The 17,027-nt window shown below is 41.1% G+C and overlaps 16 non-coding genes and 11 pseudogenes across 16 annotated transcripts; all 27 read left to right on the top strand.

The window, feature by feature from the left end:
- The first annotated feature begins 89 nt into the window (after window positions 1-89).
- Window positions 90-208, top strand: LOC150026912 (5S ribosomal RNA). The gene has a single exon (XR_016522254.1). It is a non-coding gene; the product is annotated as a 5S ribosomal RNA (ribosomal RNA).
- Window positions 209-667: 459 nt separating this feature from the next.
- LOC150026911 (5S ribosomal RNA) lies at window positions 668-786 on the top strand. The gene has a single exon (XR_016522078.1). It is a non-coding gene; the product is annotated as a 5S ribosomal RNA (ribosomal RNA).
- A 459-nt stretch (window positions 787-1,245) lies between these two features.
- Window positions 1,246-1,364, top strand: LOC150026910 (5S ribosomal RNA). The gene has a single exon (XR_016521976.1). It is a non-coding gene; the product is annotated as a 5S ribosomal RNA (ribosomal RNA).
- A 459-nt stretch (window positions 1,365-1,823) lies between these two features.
- On the top strand, window positions 1,824-1,942 carry LOC150026909 (5S ribosomal RNA). Its single transcript, XR_016522141.1, has one exon. It is a non-coding gene; the product is annotated as a 5S ribosomal RNA (ribosomal RNA).
- An 856-nt stretch (window positions 1,943-2,798) lies between these two features.
- LOC150026908 (5S ribosomal RNA) lies at window positions 2,799-2,917 on the top strand (annotated as a pseudogene).
- A 459-nt stretch (window positions 2,918-3,376) lies between these two features.
- On the top strand, window positions 3,377-3,495 carry LOC150026907 (5S ribosomal RNA; annotated as a pseudogene).
- A 458-nt stretch (window positions 3,496-3,953) lies between these two features.
- LOC150026906 (5S ribosomal RNA) lies at window positions 3,954-4,072 on the top strand (annotated as a pseudogene).
- A 459-nt stretch (window positions 4,073-4,531) lies between these two features.
- LOC150026905 (5S ribosomal RNA) lies at window positions 4,532-4,650 on the top strand. The gene has a single exon (XR_016522608.1). It is a non-coding gene; the product is annotated as a 5S ribosomal RNA (ribosomal RNA).
- Window positions 4,651-5,108: 458 nt separating this feature from the next.
- Window positions 5,109-5,227, top strand: LOC150026904 (5S ribosomal RNA; annotated as a pseudogene).
- A 458-nt stretch (window positions 5,228-5,685) lies between these two features.
- Window positions 5,686-5,804, top strand: LOC150026903 (5S ribosomal RNA; annotated as a pseudogene).
- A 458-nt stretch (window positions 5,805-6,262) lies between these two features.
- LOC150026902 (5S ribosomal RNA) lies at window positions 6,263-6,381 on the top strand (annotated as a pseudogene).
- Window positions 6,382-6,839: 458 nt separating this feature from the next.
- On the top strand, window positions 6,840-6,958 carry LOC150026901 (5S ribosomal RNA). Its single transcript, XR_016522607.1, has one exon. It is a non-coding gene; the product is annotated as a 5S ribosomal RNA (ribosomal RNA).
- A 458-nt stretch (window positions 6,959-7,416) lies between these two features.
- Window positions 7,417-7,535, top strand: LOC150026900 (5S ribosomal RNA). Its single transcript, XR_016522826.1, has one exon. It is a non-coding gene; the product is annotated as a 5S ribosomal RNA (ribosomal RNA).
- A 1,447-nt stretch (window positions 7,536-8,982) lies between these two features.
- Window positions 8,983-9,101, top strand: LOC150026899 (5S ribosomal RNA). The gene has a single exon (XR_016522003.1). It is a non-coding gene; the product is annotated as a 5S ribosomal RNA (ribosomal RNA).
- Window positions 9,102-9,559: 458 nt separating this feature from the next.
- On the top strand, window positions 9,560-9,678 carry LOC150026898 (5S ribosomal RNA). Its single transcript, XR_016522208.1, has one exon. It is a non-coding gene; the product is annotated as a 5S ribosomal RNA (ribosomal RNA).
- Window positions 9,679-10,136: 458 nt separating this feature from the next.
- Window positions 10,137-10,255, top strand: LOC150026897 (5S ribosomal RNA). The gene has a single exon (XR_016521914.1). It is a non-coding gene; the product is annotated as a 5S ribosomal RNA (ribosomal RNA).
- A 458-nt stretch (window positions 10,256-10,713) lies between these two features.
- On the top strand, window positions 10,714-10,832 carry LOC150026896 (5S ribosomal RNA). The gene has a single exon (XR_016522059.1). It is a non-coding gene; the product is annotated as a 5S ribosomal RNA (ribosomal RNA).
- Window positions 10,833-11,290: 458 nt separating this feature from the next.
- On the top strand, window positions 11,291-11,409 carry LOC150026895 (5S ribosomal RNA; annotated as a pseudogene).
- A 458-nt stretch (window positions 11,410-11,867) lies between these two features.
- Window positions 11,868-11,986, top strand: LOC150026894 (5S ribosomal RNA). Its single transcript, XR_016522236.1, has one exon. It is a non-coding gene; the product is annotated as a 5S ribosomal RNA (ribosomal RNA).
- A 458-nt stretch (window positions 11,987-12,444) lies between these two features.
- LOC150026893 (5S ribosomal RNA) lies at window positions 12,445-12,563 on the top strand. Its single transcript, XR_016521913.1, has one exon. It is a non-coding gene; the product is annotated as a 5S ribosomal RNA (ribosomal RNA).
- A 458-nt stretch (window positions 12,564-13,021) lies between these two features.
- Window positions 13,022-13,140, top strand: LOC150026892 (5S ribosomal RNA). The gene has a single exon (XR_016522058.1). It is a non-coding gene; the product is annotated as a 5S ribosomal RNA (ribosomal RNA).
- Window positions 13,141-13,598: 458 nt separating this feature from the next.
- LOC150026891 (5S ribosomal RNA) lies at window positions 13,599-13,717 on the top strand (annotated as a pseudogene).
- A 458-nt stretch (window positions 13,718-14,175) lies between these two features.
- Window positions 14,176-14,294, top strand: LOC150026890 (5S ribosomal RNA; annotated as a pseudogene).
- A 458-nt stretch (window positions 14,295-14,752) lies between these two features.
- Window positions 14,753-14,871, top strand: LOC150026889 (5S ribosomal RNA; annotated as a pseudogene).
- Window positions 14,872-15,329: 458 nt separating this feature from the next.
- On the top strand, window positions 15,330-15,448 carry LOC150026888 (5S ribosomal RNA). The gene has a single exon (XR_016522759.1). It is a non-coding gene; the product is annotated as a 5S ribosomal RNA (ribosomal RNA).
- A 457-nt stretch (window positions 15,449-15,905) lies between these two features.
- LOC150026887 (5S ribosomal RNA) lies at window positions 15,906-16,024 on the top strand. The gene has a single exon (XR_016522186.1). It is a non-coding gene; the product is annotated as a 5S ribosomal RNA (ribosomal RNA).
- Window positions 16,025-16,482: 458 nt separating this feature from the next.
- LOC150026886 (5S ribosomal RNA) lies at window positions 16,483-16,601 on the top strand (annotated as a pseudogene).
- The last annotated feature ends 426 nt before the right edge of the window (window positions 16,602-17,027 follow it).

Here is a 17,027-nt window from a genome sequence, read left to right as displayed (position 1 = left end):
GTATATCTCAAGACCCATTTTGTGTTTAACCATTGGAAACTGAAGCCCACTCTCAAACCCATAGGGGCATTGATCGCGCTGCACTTGACAGGTGCGATCATACCAGCACTAATGCACCGGATCCCATCAGAACTCCGCAGTTAAGGGGGCATGGGCGAGAGTAGTACTAGGATTGGTGACCTCCTGGGAAGTCCTCGTGTTGCACTTCTTTTTTGTGTTCTGTTCTTCTTCCTGGCCTATACAATCAAACCATGATGAGTTCACCTTTTTCGTGACTGCGAGTTGTGGGGGTCCTTGTCCTTCGGGAATTGGCAACTAGATTCGTTACCACGTTTCGAACAACTTTCATTTTTAACGCGTCTCCATCCGACTTCTCTATCAAAAGTTATGACCGTTTGAAGTTTAGTCACGATAATTTTTGGCAACTCCAAATCTATCACTATTCTCTTCAATCTGAGGACTCCTCCATCAAATATACACTAAAAAAAGATCCCACAAAAAAAAATTAGACAAAAATTCAATTTCTACCTATTTTTAATGCATTTTACAAAAATCGTCTTACCTTGTTCGTCCATCTTGTATATCTCAAGACCCATTTTGTGTTTAACCATTTGAAACTGAAGCCCACTCTCAAACCCATAGGGGCATTGATCGCAATGCACTTGACAGGTGCGATCATACCAGCACTAATGCACCGGATCACATCAGAACTCCGCAGTTAAGGGTGCATGGGCGAGAGTAGTACTACGATGGGTGACCTCCTGGGAAGTCCTCGTGTTGCACTTCTTTTTTGTGTTCTGTTCTTCTTCCTGGCCTATACAATCAAACCATGATGAGTTCACCTTTTTCGTGACTGCGAGTTGTGGGGGTCCTTGTCCTTCGGGAATTGGCAACTAGATTCGTTACCACGTTTCGAACAACTTTCATTTTTAACGCGTCTCCATCCGACTTCTCTATCAAAAGTTATGACCGTTTGAAGTTTAGTCACGATAATTTTTGGCAACTCCAAATCTATCACTATTCTCTTCAATCTGAGGACTCCTCCATCAAATATACACTAAAACAAGATCCCACAAAAAAAAATTAGACAAAAATTCAATTTCTACCTATTTTTAATGCATTTTACAAAAATCGTCTTACCTTGTTCGTCCATCTTGTATATCTCAAGACCAATTTTGTGTTTAACCAATTGAAACTGAAGCCCACTTGCAAACCCATATAGGCATTGATCGCGCTGCACTTGACAGGTGCGATCATACCAGCACTAATGCACCAGATCCCATCAGAACTCCGCAGCTAAGCGTGCTTGGGCGAGAGTAGTACTAGGATGGGTGACCTCCTGGGAAGTCCTCGTGTTGCACTTCTTTTTTGTGTTCTGTTCTTCTTCCTGGCCTATACAATCAAACCATGATGAGTTCACCTTTTTCGTGACTGCGAGTTGTGGGGGTCCTTGTCCTTCGGGAATTGGCAACTAGATTCGTTACCACGTTTCGAACAACTTTCATTTTTAACGCGTCTCCATCCGACTTCTCTATCAAAAGTTATGACCGTTTGAAGTTTAGTCACGATAATTTTTGGCAACTCCAAATCTATCACTATTCTCTTCAATCTGAGGACTCCTCCATCAAATATACACTAAAACAAGATCCCACAAAAAAAAATTAGACAAAAATTCAATTTCTACCTATTTTTAATGCATTTTACAAAAATCGTCTTACCTTGTTCGTCCATCTTGTATATCTCAAGACCCATTTTGTGTTTAACCATTTGAAACTGAAGCCCACTTGCAAACCCATATAGGCATTGATCGCGCTGCACTTGACATGTGCGATCATACCAGCACTAATGCACCGGATCGCATCAGAACTCCGCAGTCAAGCGTGCTTGGGCGAGAGTAGTACTAGGATGGGTGACCTCTTGGGAAGTCCTCGTGTTGCACTTCTTTTTTGTGTTCTGTTCTTCTTCCTGGCCTATACAATCAAACCATGATGAGTTCACCTTTTTCGTGACTACGAGTTGTGGGGGTCCTTGTCCTTCGGGAATTGGCAACTAGATTCGTTACCACGTTTCGAACAACTTTCATTTTTAACGCGTCTCCATCCGACTTCTCTATCAAAAGTTATGACCGTTTGAAGTTTAGTCACGATAATTTTTGGCAACTCCAAATCTATCACTATTCTCTTCAATTTGAGGATTCCTCCATCAAATATACACTAAAACAAGATCCCACAAAAAAAAATTAGACAAAAATTCAATTTCTACCTATTTTTAATGCATTTTACAAAAATCGTCTTACACTAGGATGGGTGACCTCCTGGGAAGTCCTCGTGTTGCACTTCTTTTTTGTGTTCTGTTCTTCTTCCTGGCCTATACAATCAAACCATGATGAGTTCACCTTTTTCGTGACTGCGAGTTGTGGGGGTCCTTGTCCTTCGAGAATTGGCAACTAGATTCGTTACCACATTTCGAACAACTTTCATTTTTAACGCGTCTCCATCCGACTTCTCTATCAAAAGTTATGACCGTTTGAAGTTTAGTCACGATAATTTTTGGCAACTCCAAATCTATCACTATTCTCTTCAATCTGAGGACTCCTCCATCAAATATACACTAAAACAAGATCCCACAAAAAAAAATTAGACAAAAATTCAATTTCTACCTATTTTTAATGCATTTTACAAAAATCGTCTTACCTTGTTCGTCCATCTTGTATATCTCAAGACCCATTTTGTGTTTAACCATTTGAAACTGAAGCCCACTTGCAAACCCATATAGGCATTGATCGCGCTGCACTTGACAGGTGCGATCATACCAGCACTAATGCACCGGATCCCATCAGAACTCCGCAGTTAAGCCCTCTCGGGCGAGAGTAGTACTAGGATGTATGACCTCCGGGGAAGTCCTCGTGTTGCTCTTCTTTTTTGTGTTCTGTTCTTCTTCCTGGCCTATCCAATCAAACCATGATGAGTTCACCTTTTTCGTGACTGCGAGTTGTGGGGGTCCTTGTCCTTCGGGAATTGGCAACTAGATTCGTTACCACGTTTCGAACAACTTTCATTTTTAACGCGTCTCCATCCGACTTCTCTATCAAAAGTTATGACCGTTTGAAGTTTAGTCACGATAATTTTTGGCAACTCCAAATCTATCACTATTCTCTTCAATCTGAGGACTCCTCCATCAAATATACACTAAAACAAGATCCCACAAAAAAAAATTAGACAAAAATTCAATTTCTACCTATTTTTAATGCATTTTACAAAAATCGTCTTACCTTGTTCGTCCATCTTGTATATCTCAAGACCCATTTTGTGTTTAACCATTTGAAACTGAAGCCCACTTGCAAACCCATAGGGGCATTGATCGCGCTACACTTGACAGGTGCGATCATACCAGCACTAATGCACTGGCTCCCATTAGAACTCCGCAGTTAAGCGTGGTTGGGCGAAATTAGTACTAGGATGGGTGACCTCCTGGGAAGTCCTCGTGTTGCACTTCTTTTTTGTGTTCTGTTCTTCTTCCTGGCCTATACAATCAAACCATGATGAGTTCACCTTTTTCGTGACTGCGAGTTGTGGGGGTCCTTGTCCTTCGGGAATTGGCAACTAGATTCGTTACCACGTTTCGAACAACTTTCATTTTTAACGCGTCTCCATCCGACTTCTCTATCAAAAGTTATGACCGTTTGAAGTTTAGTCACGATAATTTTTGGCAACTCCAAATCTATCACTATTCTCTTCAATCTGAGGACTCCTCCATCAAATATACACTAAAACAAGATCCCACAAAAAAAATTAGACAAAAATTCAATTTCTACCTATTTTTAATGCATTTTACAAAAATCGTCTTACCTTGTTCGTCCATCTTGTATATCTCAAGACCCATTTTGTGTTTAACCATTTGAAACTGAAGCCCACTTGCAAACCCATATAGGCATTGATCGCGCTTCACTTGACAGGTGCGATCATACCAGCACTAAAGCACCGGATCCCATCAGAACTCCGCAGTCATGCGCGCTTGGGAGAGAGTAGTACTAGGATGGGTGACCTCCTGGGAAGTCCTCGTGTTGCACTTATTTTTTGTGTTCTGTTCTTCTTCCTGGCCTATACAATCAAACCATGATGAGTTCACCTTTTTCGTGACTGCGAGTTGTGGGGGTCCTTGTGCTTCGGGAATTGGCAACTAGATTCGTTACCACGTTTCGAACAACTTTCATTTTTAACGCGTCTCCATCCGACTTCTCTATCAAAAGTTATGACCGTTTGAAGTTTAGTCACGATAATTTTTGGCAACTCCAAATCTATCACTATTCTCTTCAATCTGAGGACTCCTCCATCAAATATACACTAAAACAAGATCCCACAAAAAAAAATTAGACAAAAATTCAATTTCTACCTATTTTTAATGCATTTTACAAAAATCGTCTTACCTTGTTCGTCCATCTTGTATATCTCAAGACCCATTTTGTGTTTAACCATTTGAAACTGAAGCCCACTTGCAAACCCATATAGGCATTGATCGCGCTGCACTTGACAGGTGCGATCATACCAGCACTAATGCACCGGATCCCATCAGAACTCCGCAGTGAAGCGTGCTTGGGCGAGAGTAGTACTAGGATGGGTGACCTCCTGGGAAGTCCTCGTGTTGCACTTCTTTTTTGTGTTCTGTTCTTCTTCCTGGCCTATACAATCAAACCATGATGAGTTCACCTTTTTCGTGACTGCGAGTTGTGGGGGTCCTTGTCCTTCGGGAATTGGCAACTAGATTCGTTACCACGTTTCGAACAACTTTCATTTTTAACGCGTCTCCATCCGACTTCTCTATCAAAAGTTATGACCGTTTGAAGTTTAGTCACGATAATTTTTGGCAACTCCAAATCTATCACTATTCTCTTCAATCTGAGGACTCCTCCATCAAATATACACTAAAACAAGATCCCACAAAAAAAATTAGACAAAAATTCAATTTCTACCTATTTTTAATGCATTTTACAAAAATCGTCTTACCTTGTTCGTCCATCTTGTATATCTCAAGACCCATTTTGTGTTTAACCATTTGAAACTGAAGCCCACTTGCAAACCCATATAGGCATTGATCGCGCTGCACTTGACAGGTGCGATCATACCAGCACTAATGCACCGGATCCCATCAGAACTTCGCAGTTAAGCCCTCTCGGGCGAGAGTAGTACTAGGATGTATGACCTCCGGGGAAGTCCTCGTGTTGCTCTTCTTTTTTGTGTTCTGTTCTTCTTCCTGGCCTATCCAATCAAACCATGATGAGTTCACCTTTTTCGTGACTGCGAGTTGTGGGGGTCCTTGTCCTTCGGGAATTGGCAACTAGATTCGTTACCACGTTTCGAACAACTTTCATTTTTAACGCGTCTCCATCCGACTTCTCTATCAAAAGTTATGACCGTTTGAAGTTTAGTCACGATAATTTTTGGCAACTCCAAATCTATCACTATTCTCTTCAATCTGAGGACTCCTCCATCAAATATACACTAAAAAAGGATCCCACAAAAAAAATTAGACAAAAATTCAATTTCTACCTATTTTTAATGCATTTTACAAAAATCGTCTTACCTTGTTCGTCCATCTTGTATATCTCAAGACCCATTTTGTGTTTAACCATTTGAAACTGAAGCCCACTTGCAAACCCATATAGGCATTGATCGCGCTACACTTGACAGGTGCGATCATACCAGCACTATTGCACTGGCTCCCATTAGAACTCCGCAGTTAAGCGTGGTTGGGCGAAATTAGTACTAGGATGGGTGATCTCCTGGGAAGTCCTCGTGTTGCACTTCTTTTTTGTGTTCTGTTCTTCTTCCTGGCCTATACAATCAAACCATGATGAGTTCACCTTTTTCGTGACTGCGAGTTGTGGGGGTCCTTGTCCTTCGGGAATTGGCAACTAGATTCGTTACCACGTTTCGAACAACTTTCATTTTTAACGCGTCTCCATCCGACTTCTCTATCAAAAGTTATGACCGTTTGAAGTTTAGTCACGATAATTTTTGGCAACTCCAAATCTATCACTATTCTCTTCAATCTGAGGACTCCTCCATCAAATATACACTAAAACAAGATCCCACAAAAAAAATTAGACAAAAATTCAATTTCTACCTATTTTTAATGCATTTTACAAAAATCGTCTTACCTTGTTCGTCCATCTTGTATATCTCAAGACCCATTTTGTGTTTAACCATTTGAAACTGAAGCCCACTTGCAAACCCATATAGGCATTGATCGCGCTGCACTTGACAGGTGCGATCATACCAGCACTAAAGTACCGGATCCCATCAGAACTCCGCAGTCATGCGCGCTTGGGAGAGAGTAGTACTAGGATGGGTGACCTCCTGGGAAGTCCTCGTGTTGCACTTCTTTTTTGTGTTCTGTTCTTCTTCCTGGCCTATACAATCAAACCATGATGAGTTCACCTTTTTCGTGACTGCGAGTTGTGGGGGTCCTTGTCCTTCGGGAATTGGCAACTAGATTCGTTACCACGTTTCGAACAACTTTCATTTTTAACGCGTCTCCATCCGACTTCTCTATCAAAAGTTATGACCGTTTGAAGTTTAGTCACGATAATTTTTGGCAACTCCAAATCTATCACTATTCTCTTCAATCTGAGGACTCCTCCATCAAATATACACTAAAACAAGATCCCACAAAAAAAATTAGACAAAAATTCAATTTCTACCTATTTTTAATGCATTTTACAAAAATCGTCTTACCTTGTTCATCCATCTTGTATATCTCAAGACCCATTTTGTGTTTAACCATTTGAAACTGAAGCCCACTTGCAAACCCATATAGGCATTGATCGCGCTGCACTTGACAGGTGCGATCATACCAGCACTAATGCACCGGATCCCATCAGAACTCCGCAGTGAAGCGTGCTTGGGCGAGAGTAGTACTAGGATGGGTGACCTCCTGGGAAGTCCTCGTGTTGCACTTCTTTTTTGTGTTCTGTTCTTCTTCCTGGCCTATACAATCAAACCATGATGAGTTCACCTTTTTCGTGACTGCGAGTTGTGGGGGTCCTTGTCCTTCGGGAATTGGCAACTAGATTCGTTACCACGTTTCGAACAACTTTCATTTTTAACGCGTCTCCATCCGACTTCTCTATCAAAAGTTATGACCGTTTGAAGTTTAGTCACGATAATTTTTGGCAACTCCAAATCTATCACTATTCTCTTCAATCTGAGGACTCCTCCATCAAATATACACTAAAACAAGATCCCACAAAAAAAATTAGACAAAAATTCAATTTCTACCTATTTTTAATGCATTTTACAAAAATCGTCTTACATTGTTCGTCCATCTTGTATATCTCAAGACCCATTTTGTGTTTAACCATTTGAAACTGAAGCCCACTTGCAAACCCATATAGGCATTGATCGCGCTGCACTTGACAGGTGCGATCATACCAGCACTAATGCACCGGATCCCATCAGAACTCCGCAGTGAAGCGTGCTTGGGCGAGAGTAGTACTAGGATGGGTGACCTCCTGGGAAGTCCTCGTGTTGCACTTATTTTTTGTGTTCTGTTCTTCTTCCTGGCCTATACAATCAAACCATGATGAGTTCACCTTTTTCGTGACTGCGAGTTGTGGGGGTCCTTGTCCTTCGGGAATTGGCAACTAGATTCGTTACCACGTTTCGAACAACTTTCATTTTTAACGCGTCTCCATCCGTGATGGAGATCAAGCCCAAGAGAACATGGAGGCCACTCATCAAGCTCAAGAAGAGGTGGAGGCACAAATGGAGGACGCCCATGGAGGTCAAAGTCCACCTCAAAGGATTACAAGAAGCATGTTCAAAGCCTTGGGAGCTAGAGGACATTTATTTTCTCTTTTTGTAGTGTCTTTAGTTGAAGGTGCTTAGAGGGAAACCTTAGAAACCTCTTTTGTTATAGCATCTTTTCGGCTTTAGTTAGGATCTTTAGGGGGGTGTATTAGTAGATAGGTGTAGAAGTAGAATAGGGGGTGCCAAAGTGAAGGAAAGGATCACACCTTTCTTGCTTTGCAAATAGGCGCCGGTTCTAGTTTGAATTAGGAGGGAATTTTGAATTGTTTTAGCTTTCTTTTTCAGCACCTTAGGCTATAAATAGAGGTTCCTTCCTTGTAAATTTCAGATTTGAATTCATCTAAAGAAACTATACTCAAAATTGGAGTGAGCATTTGGAGAGCTTTGAGCTTCTTCTCTAGTCTTATCTTGAAGGACCATGGTTTCCTCAAGTGGCGGCTTCCACACTCATCTAGGAGCATCCATACTTCTAGTGGCGTGATCATCCAACCTATCTTCCATCTTCATGAGCATTCTCTTCTCCTTCCTTTCTTCTTCTTCAATTGTTCATGTTACCTTGTGTTTTGAGTTGTCTAGCTTTCGGTTTTTCTATTTTCAGCACCTATATTCTGTTTTGTTTTTAAATTCTGTTCGGTTCTTTTGTTTAGTAGCTTAATTCTGTTCGGTTAATCTAGTTTCTATTCCTTTGTTGATTCAATTTGACAATATTTGGTTCATCCAAATGAGTTTGGGATTTGGTACTTGTTATTGGTGAGTTCTTGATCTTAGAACCATGATCCAACTTCTAAGAAAGTGCCTCTACATTTTCCAGCTCAAGGTGATTCCTCAAAGTGTCAAGAATCTTGCTCTATGTGGCTATTGGAATCACATCAATCCGACTTCTCTATCAAAAGTTATGACCGTTTGAAGTTTAGTCACGATAATTTTTGGCAACTCCAAATCTATCACTATTCTCTTCAATCTGAGGACTCCTCCATCAAATATACACTAAAACAAGATCCCACAAAAAAAATTAGACAAAAATTCAATTTCTACCTATTTTTAATGCATTTTACAAAAATCGTCTTACCTTGTTCGTCCATCTTGTATATCTCAAGACCCATTTTGTGTTTAACCATTTGAAACTGAAGCCCACTTGCAAACCCATATAGGCATTGATCGCGCTGCACTTGACAGGTGCGATCATACCAGCACTAATGCACCGGATCCCATCAGAACTCCGCAGTGAAGCGTGCTTGGGCGAGAGTGGTACTAGGATGGGTGACCTCCTGGGAAGTCCTCGTGTTGCACTTCTTTTTTGTGTTCTGTTCTTCTTCCTGGCCTATACAATCAAACCATGATGAGTTCACCTTTTTCGTGACTGCGAGTTGTGGGGGTCCTTGTCCTTCGGGAATTGGCAACTAGATTCGTTACCACGTTTCAAACAACTTTCATTTTTAACGCGTCTCCATCCGACTTCTCGATCAAAAGTTATGACCGTTTGAAGTTTAGTCACGATAATTTTTGGCAACTCCAAATCTATCACTATTCTCTTCAATCTGAGGACTCCTCCATCAAATATACACTAAAACAAGATCCCACAAAAAAAATTAGACAAAAATTCAATTTCTACCTATTTTTAATGCATTTTACAAAAATCGTCTTACCTTGTTCGTCCATCTTGTATATCTCAAGACCCATTTTGTGTTTAACCATTTGAAACTGAAGCCCACTTGCAAACCCATATAGGCATTGATCGCGCTGCACTTGACAGGTGCGATCATACCAGCACTAATGCACCGGATCCCATCAGAACTCCGCAGTGAAGCGTGCTTGGGCGACAGTAGTACTAGGATGGGGGACCTCCTGGGAAGTCCTCGTGTTGCACTTCTTTTTTGTGTTCTGTTCTTCTTCCTGGCCTATACAATCAAACCATGATGAGTTCACCTTTTTCGTGACTGCGAGTTGTGGGGGTCCTTGTCCTTCGGGAATTGGCAACTAGATTCGTTACCACGTTTCGAACAACTTTCATTTTTAACGCGTCTCCATCCGACTTCTCTATCAAAAGTTATGACCGTTTGAAGTTTAGTCACGATAATTTTTGGCAACTCCAAATCTATCACTATTCTCTTCAATCTGAGGACTCCTCCATCAAATATACACTAAAACAAGATCCCACAAAAAAAATTAGAGAAAAATTCAATTTCTACCTATTTTTAATGCATTTTACAAAAATCGTCTTACCTTGTTCGTCCATCTTGTATATCTCAAGACCCATTTCGTGTTTAACCATTTGAAACTGAAGCCCACTTGCAAACCCATATAGGCATTGATCGCGTTGCACTTGACAGGTGCGATCATACCAGCACTAATGCACCGGATCCCATCAGAACTCCGCAGTGAAGCGTGCTTGGGCGAGAGTAGTACTAGGATGGGGGACCTCCTGGGAAGTCCTCGTGTTGCACTTCTTTTTTGTGTTCTGTTCTTCTTCCTGGCCTATACAATCAAACCATGATGAGTTCACCTTTTTCGTGACTGCGAGTTGTGGGGGTCCTTGTCCTTCGGGAATTGGCAACTAGATTCGTTACCACGTTTCGAACAACTTTCATTTTTAACGCGTCTCCATCCGACTTCTCTATCAAAAGTTATGACCGTTTGAAGTTTAGTCACGATAATTTTTGGCAACTCCAAATCTATCACTATTCTCTTCAATCTGAGGACTCCTCCATCAAATATACACTAAAACAAGATCCCACAAAAAAAATTAGAGAAAAATTCAATTTCTACCTATTTTTAATGCATTTTACAAAAATCGTCTTACCTTGTTCGTCCATCTTGTATATCTCAAGACCCATTTTGTGTTTAACCATTTGAAACTGAAGCCCACTTGCAAACCCATATAGGCATTGATCGCGTTGCACTTGACAGGTGCGATCATACCAGCACTAATGCACCGGATCCCATCAGAACTCCGCAGTGAAGCGTGCTTGGGCGAGAGTAGTACTAGGATGGGTGACCTCCTTGGAAGTCCTCGTGTTGCACTTCTTTTTTGTGTTCTGTTCTTCTTCCTGGCCTATACAATCAAACCATGATGAGTTCACCTTTTTCGTGACTGCGAGTTGTGGGGGTCCTTGTCCTTCGGGAATTGGCAACTAGATTCGTTACCACGTTTCGAACAACTTTCATTTTTAACGCGTCTCCATCCGACTTCTCTATCAAAAGTTATGACCGTTTCAAGTTTAGTCACGATAATTTTTGGCAACTCCAAATCTATCACTATTCTCTTCAATCTGAGGACTCCTCCATCAAATATACACTAAAACAAGATCCCACAAAAAAAATTAGACAAAAATTCAATTTCTACCTATTTTTAATGCATTTTACAAAAATCGTCTTACCTTGTTCGTCCATCTTGTATATCTCAAGACCCATTTTGTGTTTAACCATTTGAAACTGAAGCCCACTTGCAAACCCATATAGGCATTGATCGCGCTGCACTTGACAGGTGCGATCATACCAGCACTAATGCACCGGATCCCATCAGAACTCTGCAGTGAAGCGTGCTTGGGCGAGAGTGGTACTAGGATTGGTGACCTCCTGGGAAGTCCTCGTGTTGCACTTCTTTTTTGTGTTCTGTTCTTCTTCCTGGCCTATACAATCAAACCATGATGAGTTCACCTTTTTCGTGACTGCGAGTTGTGGGGGTCCTTCTCCTTCGGGAATTGGCAACTAGATTCGTTACCACGTTTCGAACAACTTTCATTTTTAACGCGTCTCCATCCGACTTCTCTATCAAAAGTTATGACCGTTTGAAGTTTAGTCACGATAATTTTTGGCAACTCCAAATCTATCACTATTCTCTTCAATCTGAGGACTCCTCCCTCAAATATACACTAAAACAAGATCCCACAAAAAAAATTAGAGAAAAATTCAATTTCTACCTATTTTTAATGCATTTTACAAAAATCGTCTTACCTTGTTCGTCCATCTTGTATATCTCAAGACCCATTTCGTGTTTAACCATTTGAAACTAAAGCCCACTTGCAAACCCATATAGGCATTGATCGCGCTGCACTTGACAGGTGCGATCATACCAGCACTAATGCACCGGATCCCATCAGAACTCCGCAGTGAAGCGTGCTTGGGCGAGAGTGGTACTAGGATGCGTGACCTCCTGGGAAGTCCTCGTGTTGCACTTCTTTTTTGTGTTCTGTTCTTCTTCCTGGCCTATACAATAAAACCATGATGAGTTCACCTTTTTCGTGACTGCGAGTTGTGGGGGTCCTTGTCCTTCGGGAATTGGCAACTAGATTCGTTACCACGTTTCGAACAACTTTCATTTTTAACGCGTCTCCATCCGACTTCTCTATCAAAAGTTATGACCGTTTGAAGTTTAGTCACGATAATTTTTGGCAACTCCAAATCTATCACTATTCTCTTCAATCTGAGGACTCCTCCATCAAATATACACTAAAACAAGATCCCACAAAAAAAATTAGAGAAAAATTCAATTTCTACCTATTTTTAATGCATTTTACAAAAATCGTCTTACCTTGTTCGTTCATCTTGTATATCTCAAGACCCATTTCGTGTTTAACCATTTGAAACTGAAGCCCACTTGCAAACCCATATAGGCATTGATCGCGCTGCACTTGACAGGTGCGATCATACCAGCACTAATGCACCGGATCCCATCAGAACTCCGCAGTGAAGCGTGCTTGGGCGAGAGTAGTACTAGGATGGGGGACCTCCTGGGAAGTCCTCGTGTTGCACTTCTTTTTTGTGTTCTGTTCTTCTTCCTGGCCTATACAATCAAACCATGATGAGTTCACCTTTTTCGTGACTGCGAGTTGTGGGGGTCCTTGTCCTTCGGGAATTGGCAACTAGATTCGTTACCACGTTTCGAACAACTTTCATTTTTAACGCGTCTCCATCCGACTTCTCTATCAAAAGTTATGACCGTTTGAAGTTTAGTCACGATAATTTTTGGCAACTCCAAATCTATCACTATTCTCTTCAATCTGAGGACTCCTCCATCAAATATACACTAAAACAAGATCCCACAAAAAAAATTAGACAAAAATTCAATTTCTACCTATTCTTAATGCATTTTACAAAATTCGTCTTACCTTGTTCGTCCATCTTGTATATCTCAAGACCCATTTTGTGTTTAACCATTTGAAACTGAAGCCCACTTGCAAACCCATATAGGCATTGATCGCGTTGCACTTGACAGGTGCGATCATACCAGCACTAATGCACCGGATCCCATCAGAACTCCGCAGTGAAGCGTGCTTGGGCGAGAGTAGTACTAGGATGGGTGACCTCCTTGGAAGTCCTCGTGTTGCACTTCTTTTTTGTGTTCTGTTCTTCTTCTTGGCCTATACAATCAAACCATGATGAGTTCACCTTTTTCGTGACTGCGAGTTGTGGGGGTCCTTGTCCTTCGGGAATTGGCAACTAGATTCGTTACCAGGTTTCGAACAACTTTCATTTTTAACGCGTCTCCATCCGACTTCTCTATCAAAAGTTATGACCGTTTCAAGTTTAGTCACGATAATTTTTGGCAACTCCAAATCTATCACTATTCTCTTCAATCTGAGGACTCCTCCATCAAATATACACTAAAACAAGATCCCACAAAAAAAATTAGACAAAAATTCAATTTCTACCTATTTTTAATGCATTTTACAAAAATCGTCTTACCTTGTTCGTCCATCTTGTATATCTCAAGACCCATTTCGTGTTTAATCATTTGAAACTGAAGCCCACTTGCAAACCCATATAGGCATTGATCGCGCTACACTTGACAGGTGCGATCATACCAGCACTAATGCACCGGCTCCCATCAGAACTCCGCAGTTAATCGTGGTTGGGCGAAAATAGTACTAGGATGGGTGACCTCCTGGGAAGTCCTCGTGTTGCACTTCTTTTTTGTGTTCTGTTCTTCTTCCTGGCCTATACAATCAAACCATGATGAGTTCACCTTTTTCGTGACTGCGAGTTGTGGGGGTCCTTGTCCTTCGGGAATTGGCAACTAGATTCGTTACCACGTTTCGAACAACTTTCATTTTTAACGCGTCTCCATCCGACTTCTCTATCAAAAGTTATGACCGTTTGAAGTTTAGTCACGATAATTTTTGGCAACTCCAAATCTATCACTATTCTCTTCAATCTGAGGACTCCTCCATCAAATATACACTAAAACAAGATCCCACAAAAAAAATTAGACAAAAATTCAATTTCTACCTATTTTTAATGCATTTTACAAAAATCGTCTTACCTTGTTCGTCCATCTTGTATATCTCAAGACACATTTCGTGTTTAACCATTTGAAACTGAAGCCCACTTGCAAACCCATATAGGCATTGGTCGCGCTAAACTTGACAGGTGCGATCATACCAGCACTTATGCACCGGCTCCCATCAGAACTCCGCAGTTAAGCGTGGTTGGGCGAAAATAGTACTAGGATGGGTGACCTCCTGGGAAGTCCTCGTGTTGCACTTCTTTTTTGTGTTCTGTTCTTCTTCCTGGCCTATACAATCAAACCATGATGAGTTCACCTTTTTCGTGACTGTGAGTTGTGGGGGTCCTTGTCCTTCGGGAATTGGCAACTAGATTCGTTACCACGTTTCGAACAACTTTCATTTTTAACGCGTCTCCATCCGACTTCTCTATCAAAAGTTATGACCGTTTGAAGTTTAGTCACGATAATTTTTGGCAACTCCAAATCTATCACTATTCTCTTCAATCTGAGGACTCCTCCATCAAATATACACTAAAACAAGATCCCACAAAAAAAATTAGACAAAAATTCAATTTCTACCTATTTTTAATGCATTTTACAAAAATCGTCTTACCTTGTTCGTCCATCTTGTATATCTGAAGACCCATTTCGTGTTTAACCATTTGAAACTGAAGCCCACTTGCAAACCCATATAGGCATTGATCGCGCTGCACTTGACAGGTGCGATCATACCAGCACTAATGCACCGGATCCAATCAGAACTCCGCAGGTACGCGTGCTTGGGCGAGAGTAGTACTAGGATTGGTGACCTCCTGGGAAGTCCTCGTGTTGCACTTCTTTTTTGTGTTCTGTTCTTCTTCCTGGCCTATACAATCAAACCATGATGAGTTCCCCTTTTTCGTGACTGCGAGTTGTGGGGGTCCTTGTCCTTCGGGAATTGGCAACTAGATTCGTTACCACGTTTCGAACAACTTTCATTTTTAACGCGTATCCATTCGACTTCTCTATCAAAAGTTATGACCGTTTGAAGTTTAGTCACGATAATTTTTTGCAACTCCAAATCTATCACTATTCTCTTCAATTTGAGAACTCCTCCATCAAATATACACTAAAACAAGATCCCACAAAAAAAATTAGACAAAAATTCAATTTCTACCTATTTTTAATGCATTTTACAAAAATCGTCTTACCTTGTTCGTCCATCTTGTATATCTCAAGACCCATTTTGTGTTTAACCATTTGAAACTGAAGCCCACTTGCAAACCCATATAGGCATTGATCGCGATGCACTTGGCAAGTGCGATCATACCAGCACTAATGCACCGGATCCCATCAGAACTCCGCAGGTAAGCGTGCTTGGGCGAGAGTAGTACTAGGATGGGTGACCTCCTGGGAAGTCCTCGTGTTGCACTTCTTTTTTGTGTTCTGTTCTTCTTCGTGGCCTATACAATCAAACCATGATGAGTTCCCCTTTTTCGTGACTGCGAGTTGTGGGGGTCCTTGTCCTTCGGGAATTGGCAACTAGATTCGTTACCACGTTTCGAACAACTTTCATTTTTAACGCGTATCCATCCGACTTCTCTATCAAAAGTTATGACCGTTTGAAGTTTAGTCACGATAATTTTTGGCAACTCCAAATCTATCACTATTCTCTTCAATCTGAGGACTCCTCCATCAAATATACACTAAAACAAGATCCCACAAAAAAATTAGACAAAAATTCAATTTCTACCTATTTTTAATGCATTTTACAAAAATCGTCTTACCTTGTTCGTCCATCTTGTATATCTCAAGACCCATTTTGTGTTTAACCATTTGAAACTGAAGCCCACTTGCAAACCCATATAGGCATTGATCGCGCTGCACTTGGCAGGTGCGATCATACCAGCACTAATGCACCGGATCCCATCAGAACTCCGCAGTGAAGCGTGCTTGGGCGAGAGTAGTACTAGGATTGGTGACCTCTTGGGAAGTCCTCGTGTTGCACTTCTTTTTTGTGTTCTGTTCTTCTTCCTGGCCTATACAATCAAACCATGATGAGTTCACCTTTTTCGTGACTGCGAGTTGTGGGGGTCCTTGTCCTTCGGGAATTGGCAACTAGATTCGTTACCACGTTTCGAACAACTTTCATTTTTAACGCGTCTCCATCCGACTTCTCTATCAAAAGTTATGACCGTTTGAAGTTTAGTCACGATAATTTTTGGCAACTCCAAAACTATCACTATTCTCGTCAATCTGAGGACTCCTCTATCAAATATACACTAAAACAAGATCCCACAAAAAAAATTAGACAAAAATTCAATTTCTACCTATTTTTAATGCATTTTACAAAAATCGTCTTACCTTGTTCGTCCATCTTGTATATCTCAAGACCCATTTTGTGTTTAACCATTTGAAACTGAAGCCCATTTGCAAACCCATATAGGCATTGATCGCGCTGCACTTGACAGATGCGATCATACCAACACTAATGCACCGGATCCCATCAGAACTTCGCAGTGAAGCGTGCCTGGGCGAGAGTAGTACTAGGATGAGTGACTTCCTGGGTAGTCCTCGTGTTGCACTTCATTTTTGTGTTCTGTTCTTCTTCCTGGCCTATACAATCAAACCATGATGAGTTCACCTTTTTCGTGACTGCGAGTTGTGGGGGTCCTTGTCCTTCGGGAATTGGCAACTAGATTCGTTACCACGTTTCGAACAACTTTCATTTTTAACGCGTCTCCATCCGACTTCTCTATCAAAAGTTATGACCGTTTGAAGTTTAGTCACGATAATTTTTGGCAACTCCAAATCTATCACTATTCTCTTCAATCTGAGGACTCCTCCATCAAATATACACTAAAACAAGATCCCACAAAAAAAATTAGACAAAAATTCAATTTCTACCTATTCTTAATGCATTTTACAAAATTCGTCTTACCTTGTTCGTCCATCTTGTATATCTCAAGACCCATTTTGTGTTTAACCATTTGAAACTGAAGCCCACTTGCAAA

The sequence above is a fragment of the Phaseolus vulgaris genome, chromosome 6, assembly GCF_051622355.1.
Source record: "Phaseolus vulgaris cultivar YP4 chromosome 6, ASM5162235v1, whole genome shotgun sequence".
NCBI lineage: Eukaryota > Viridiplantae > Streptophyta > Magnoliopsida > Fabales > Fabaceae > Phaseolus > Phaseolus vulgaris.
Note: the sequence above shows the minus strand (reverse complement) of the source record. Positions and strands in the feature narration are given on the sequence as shown.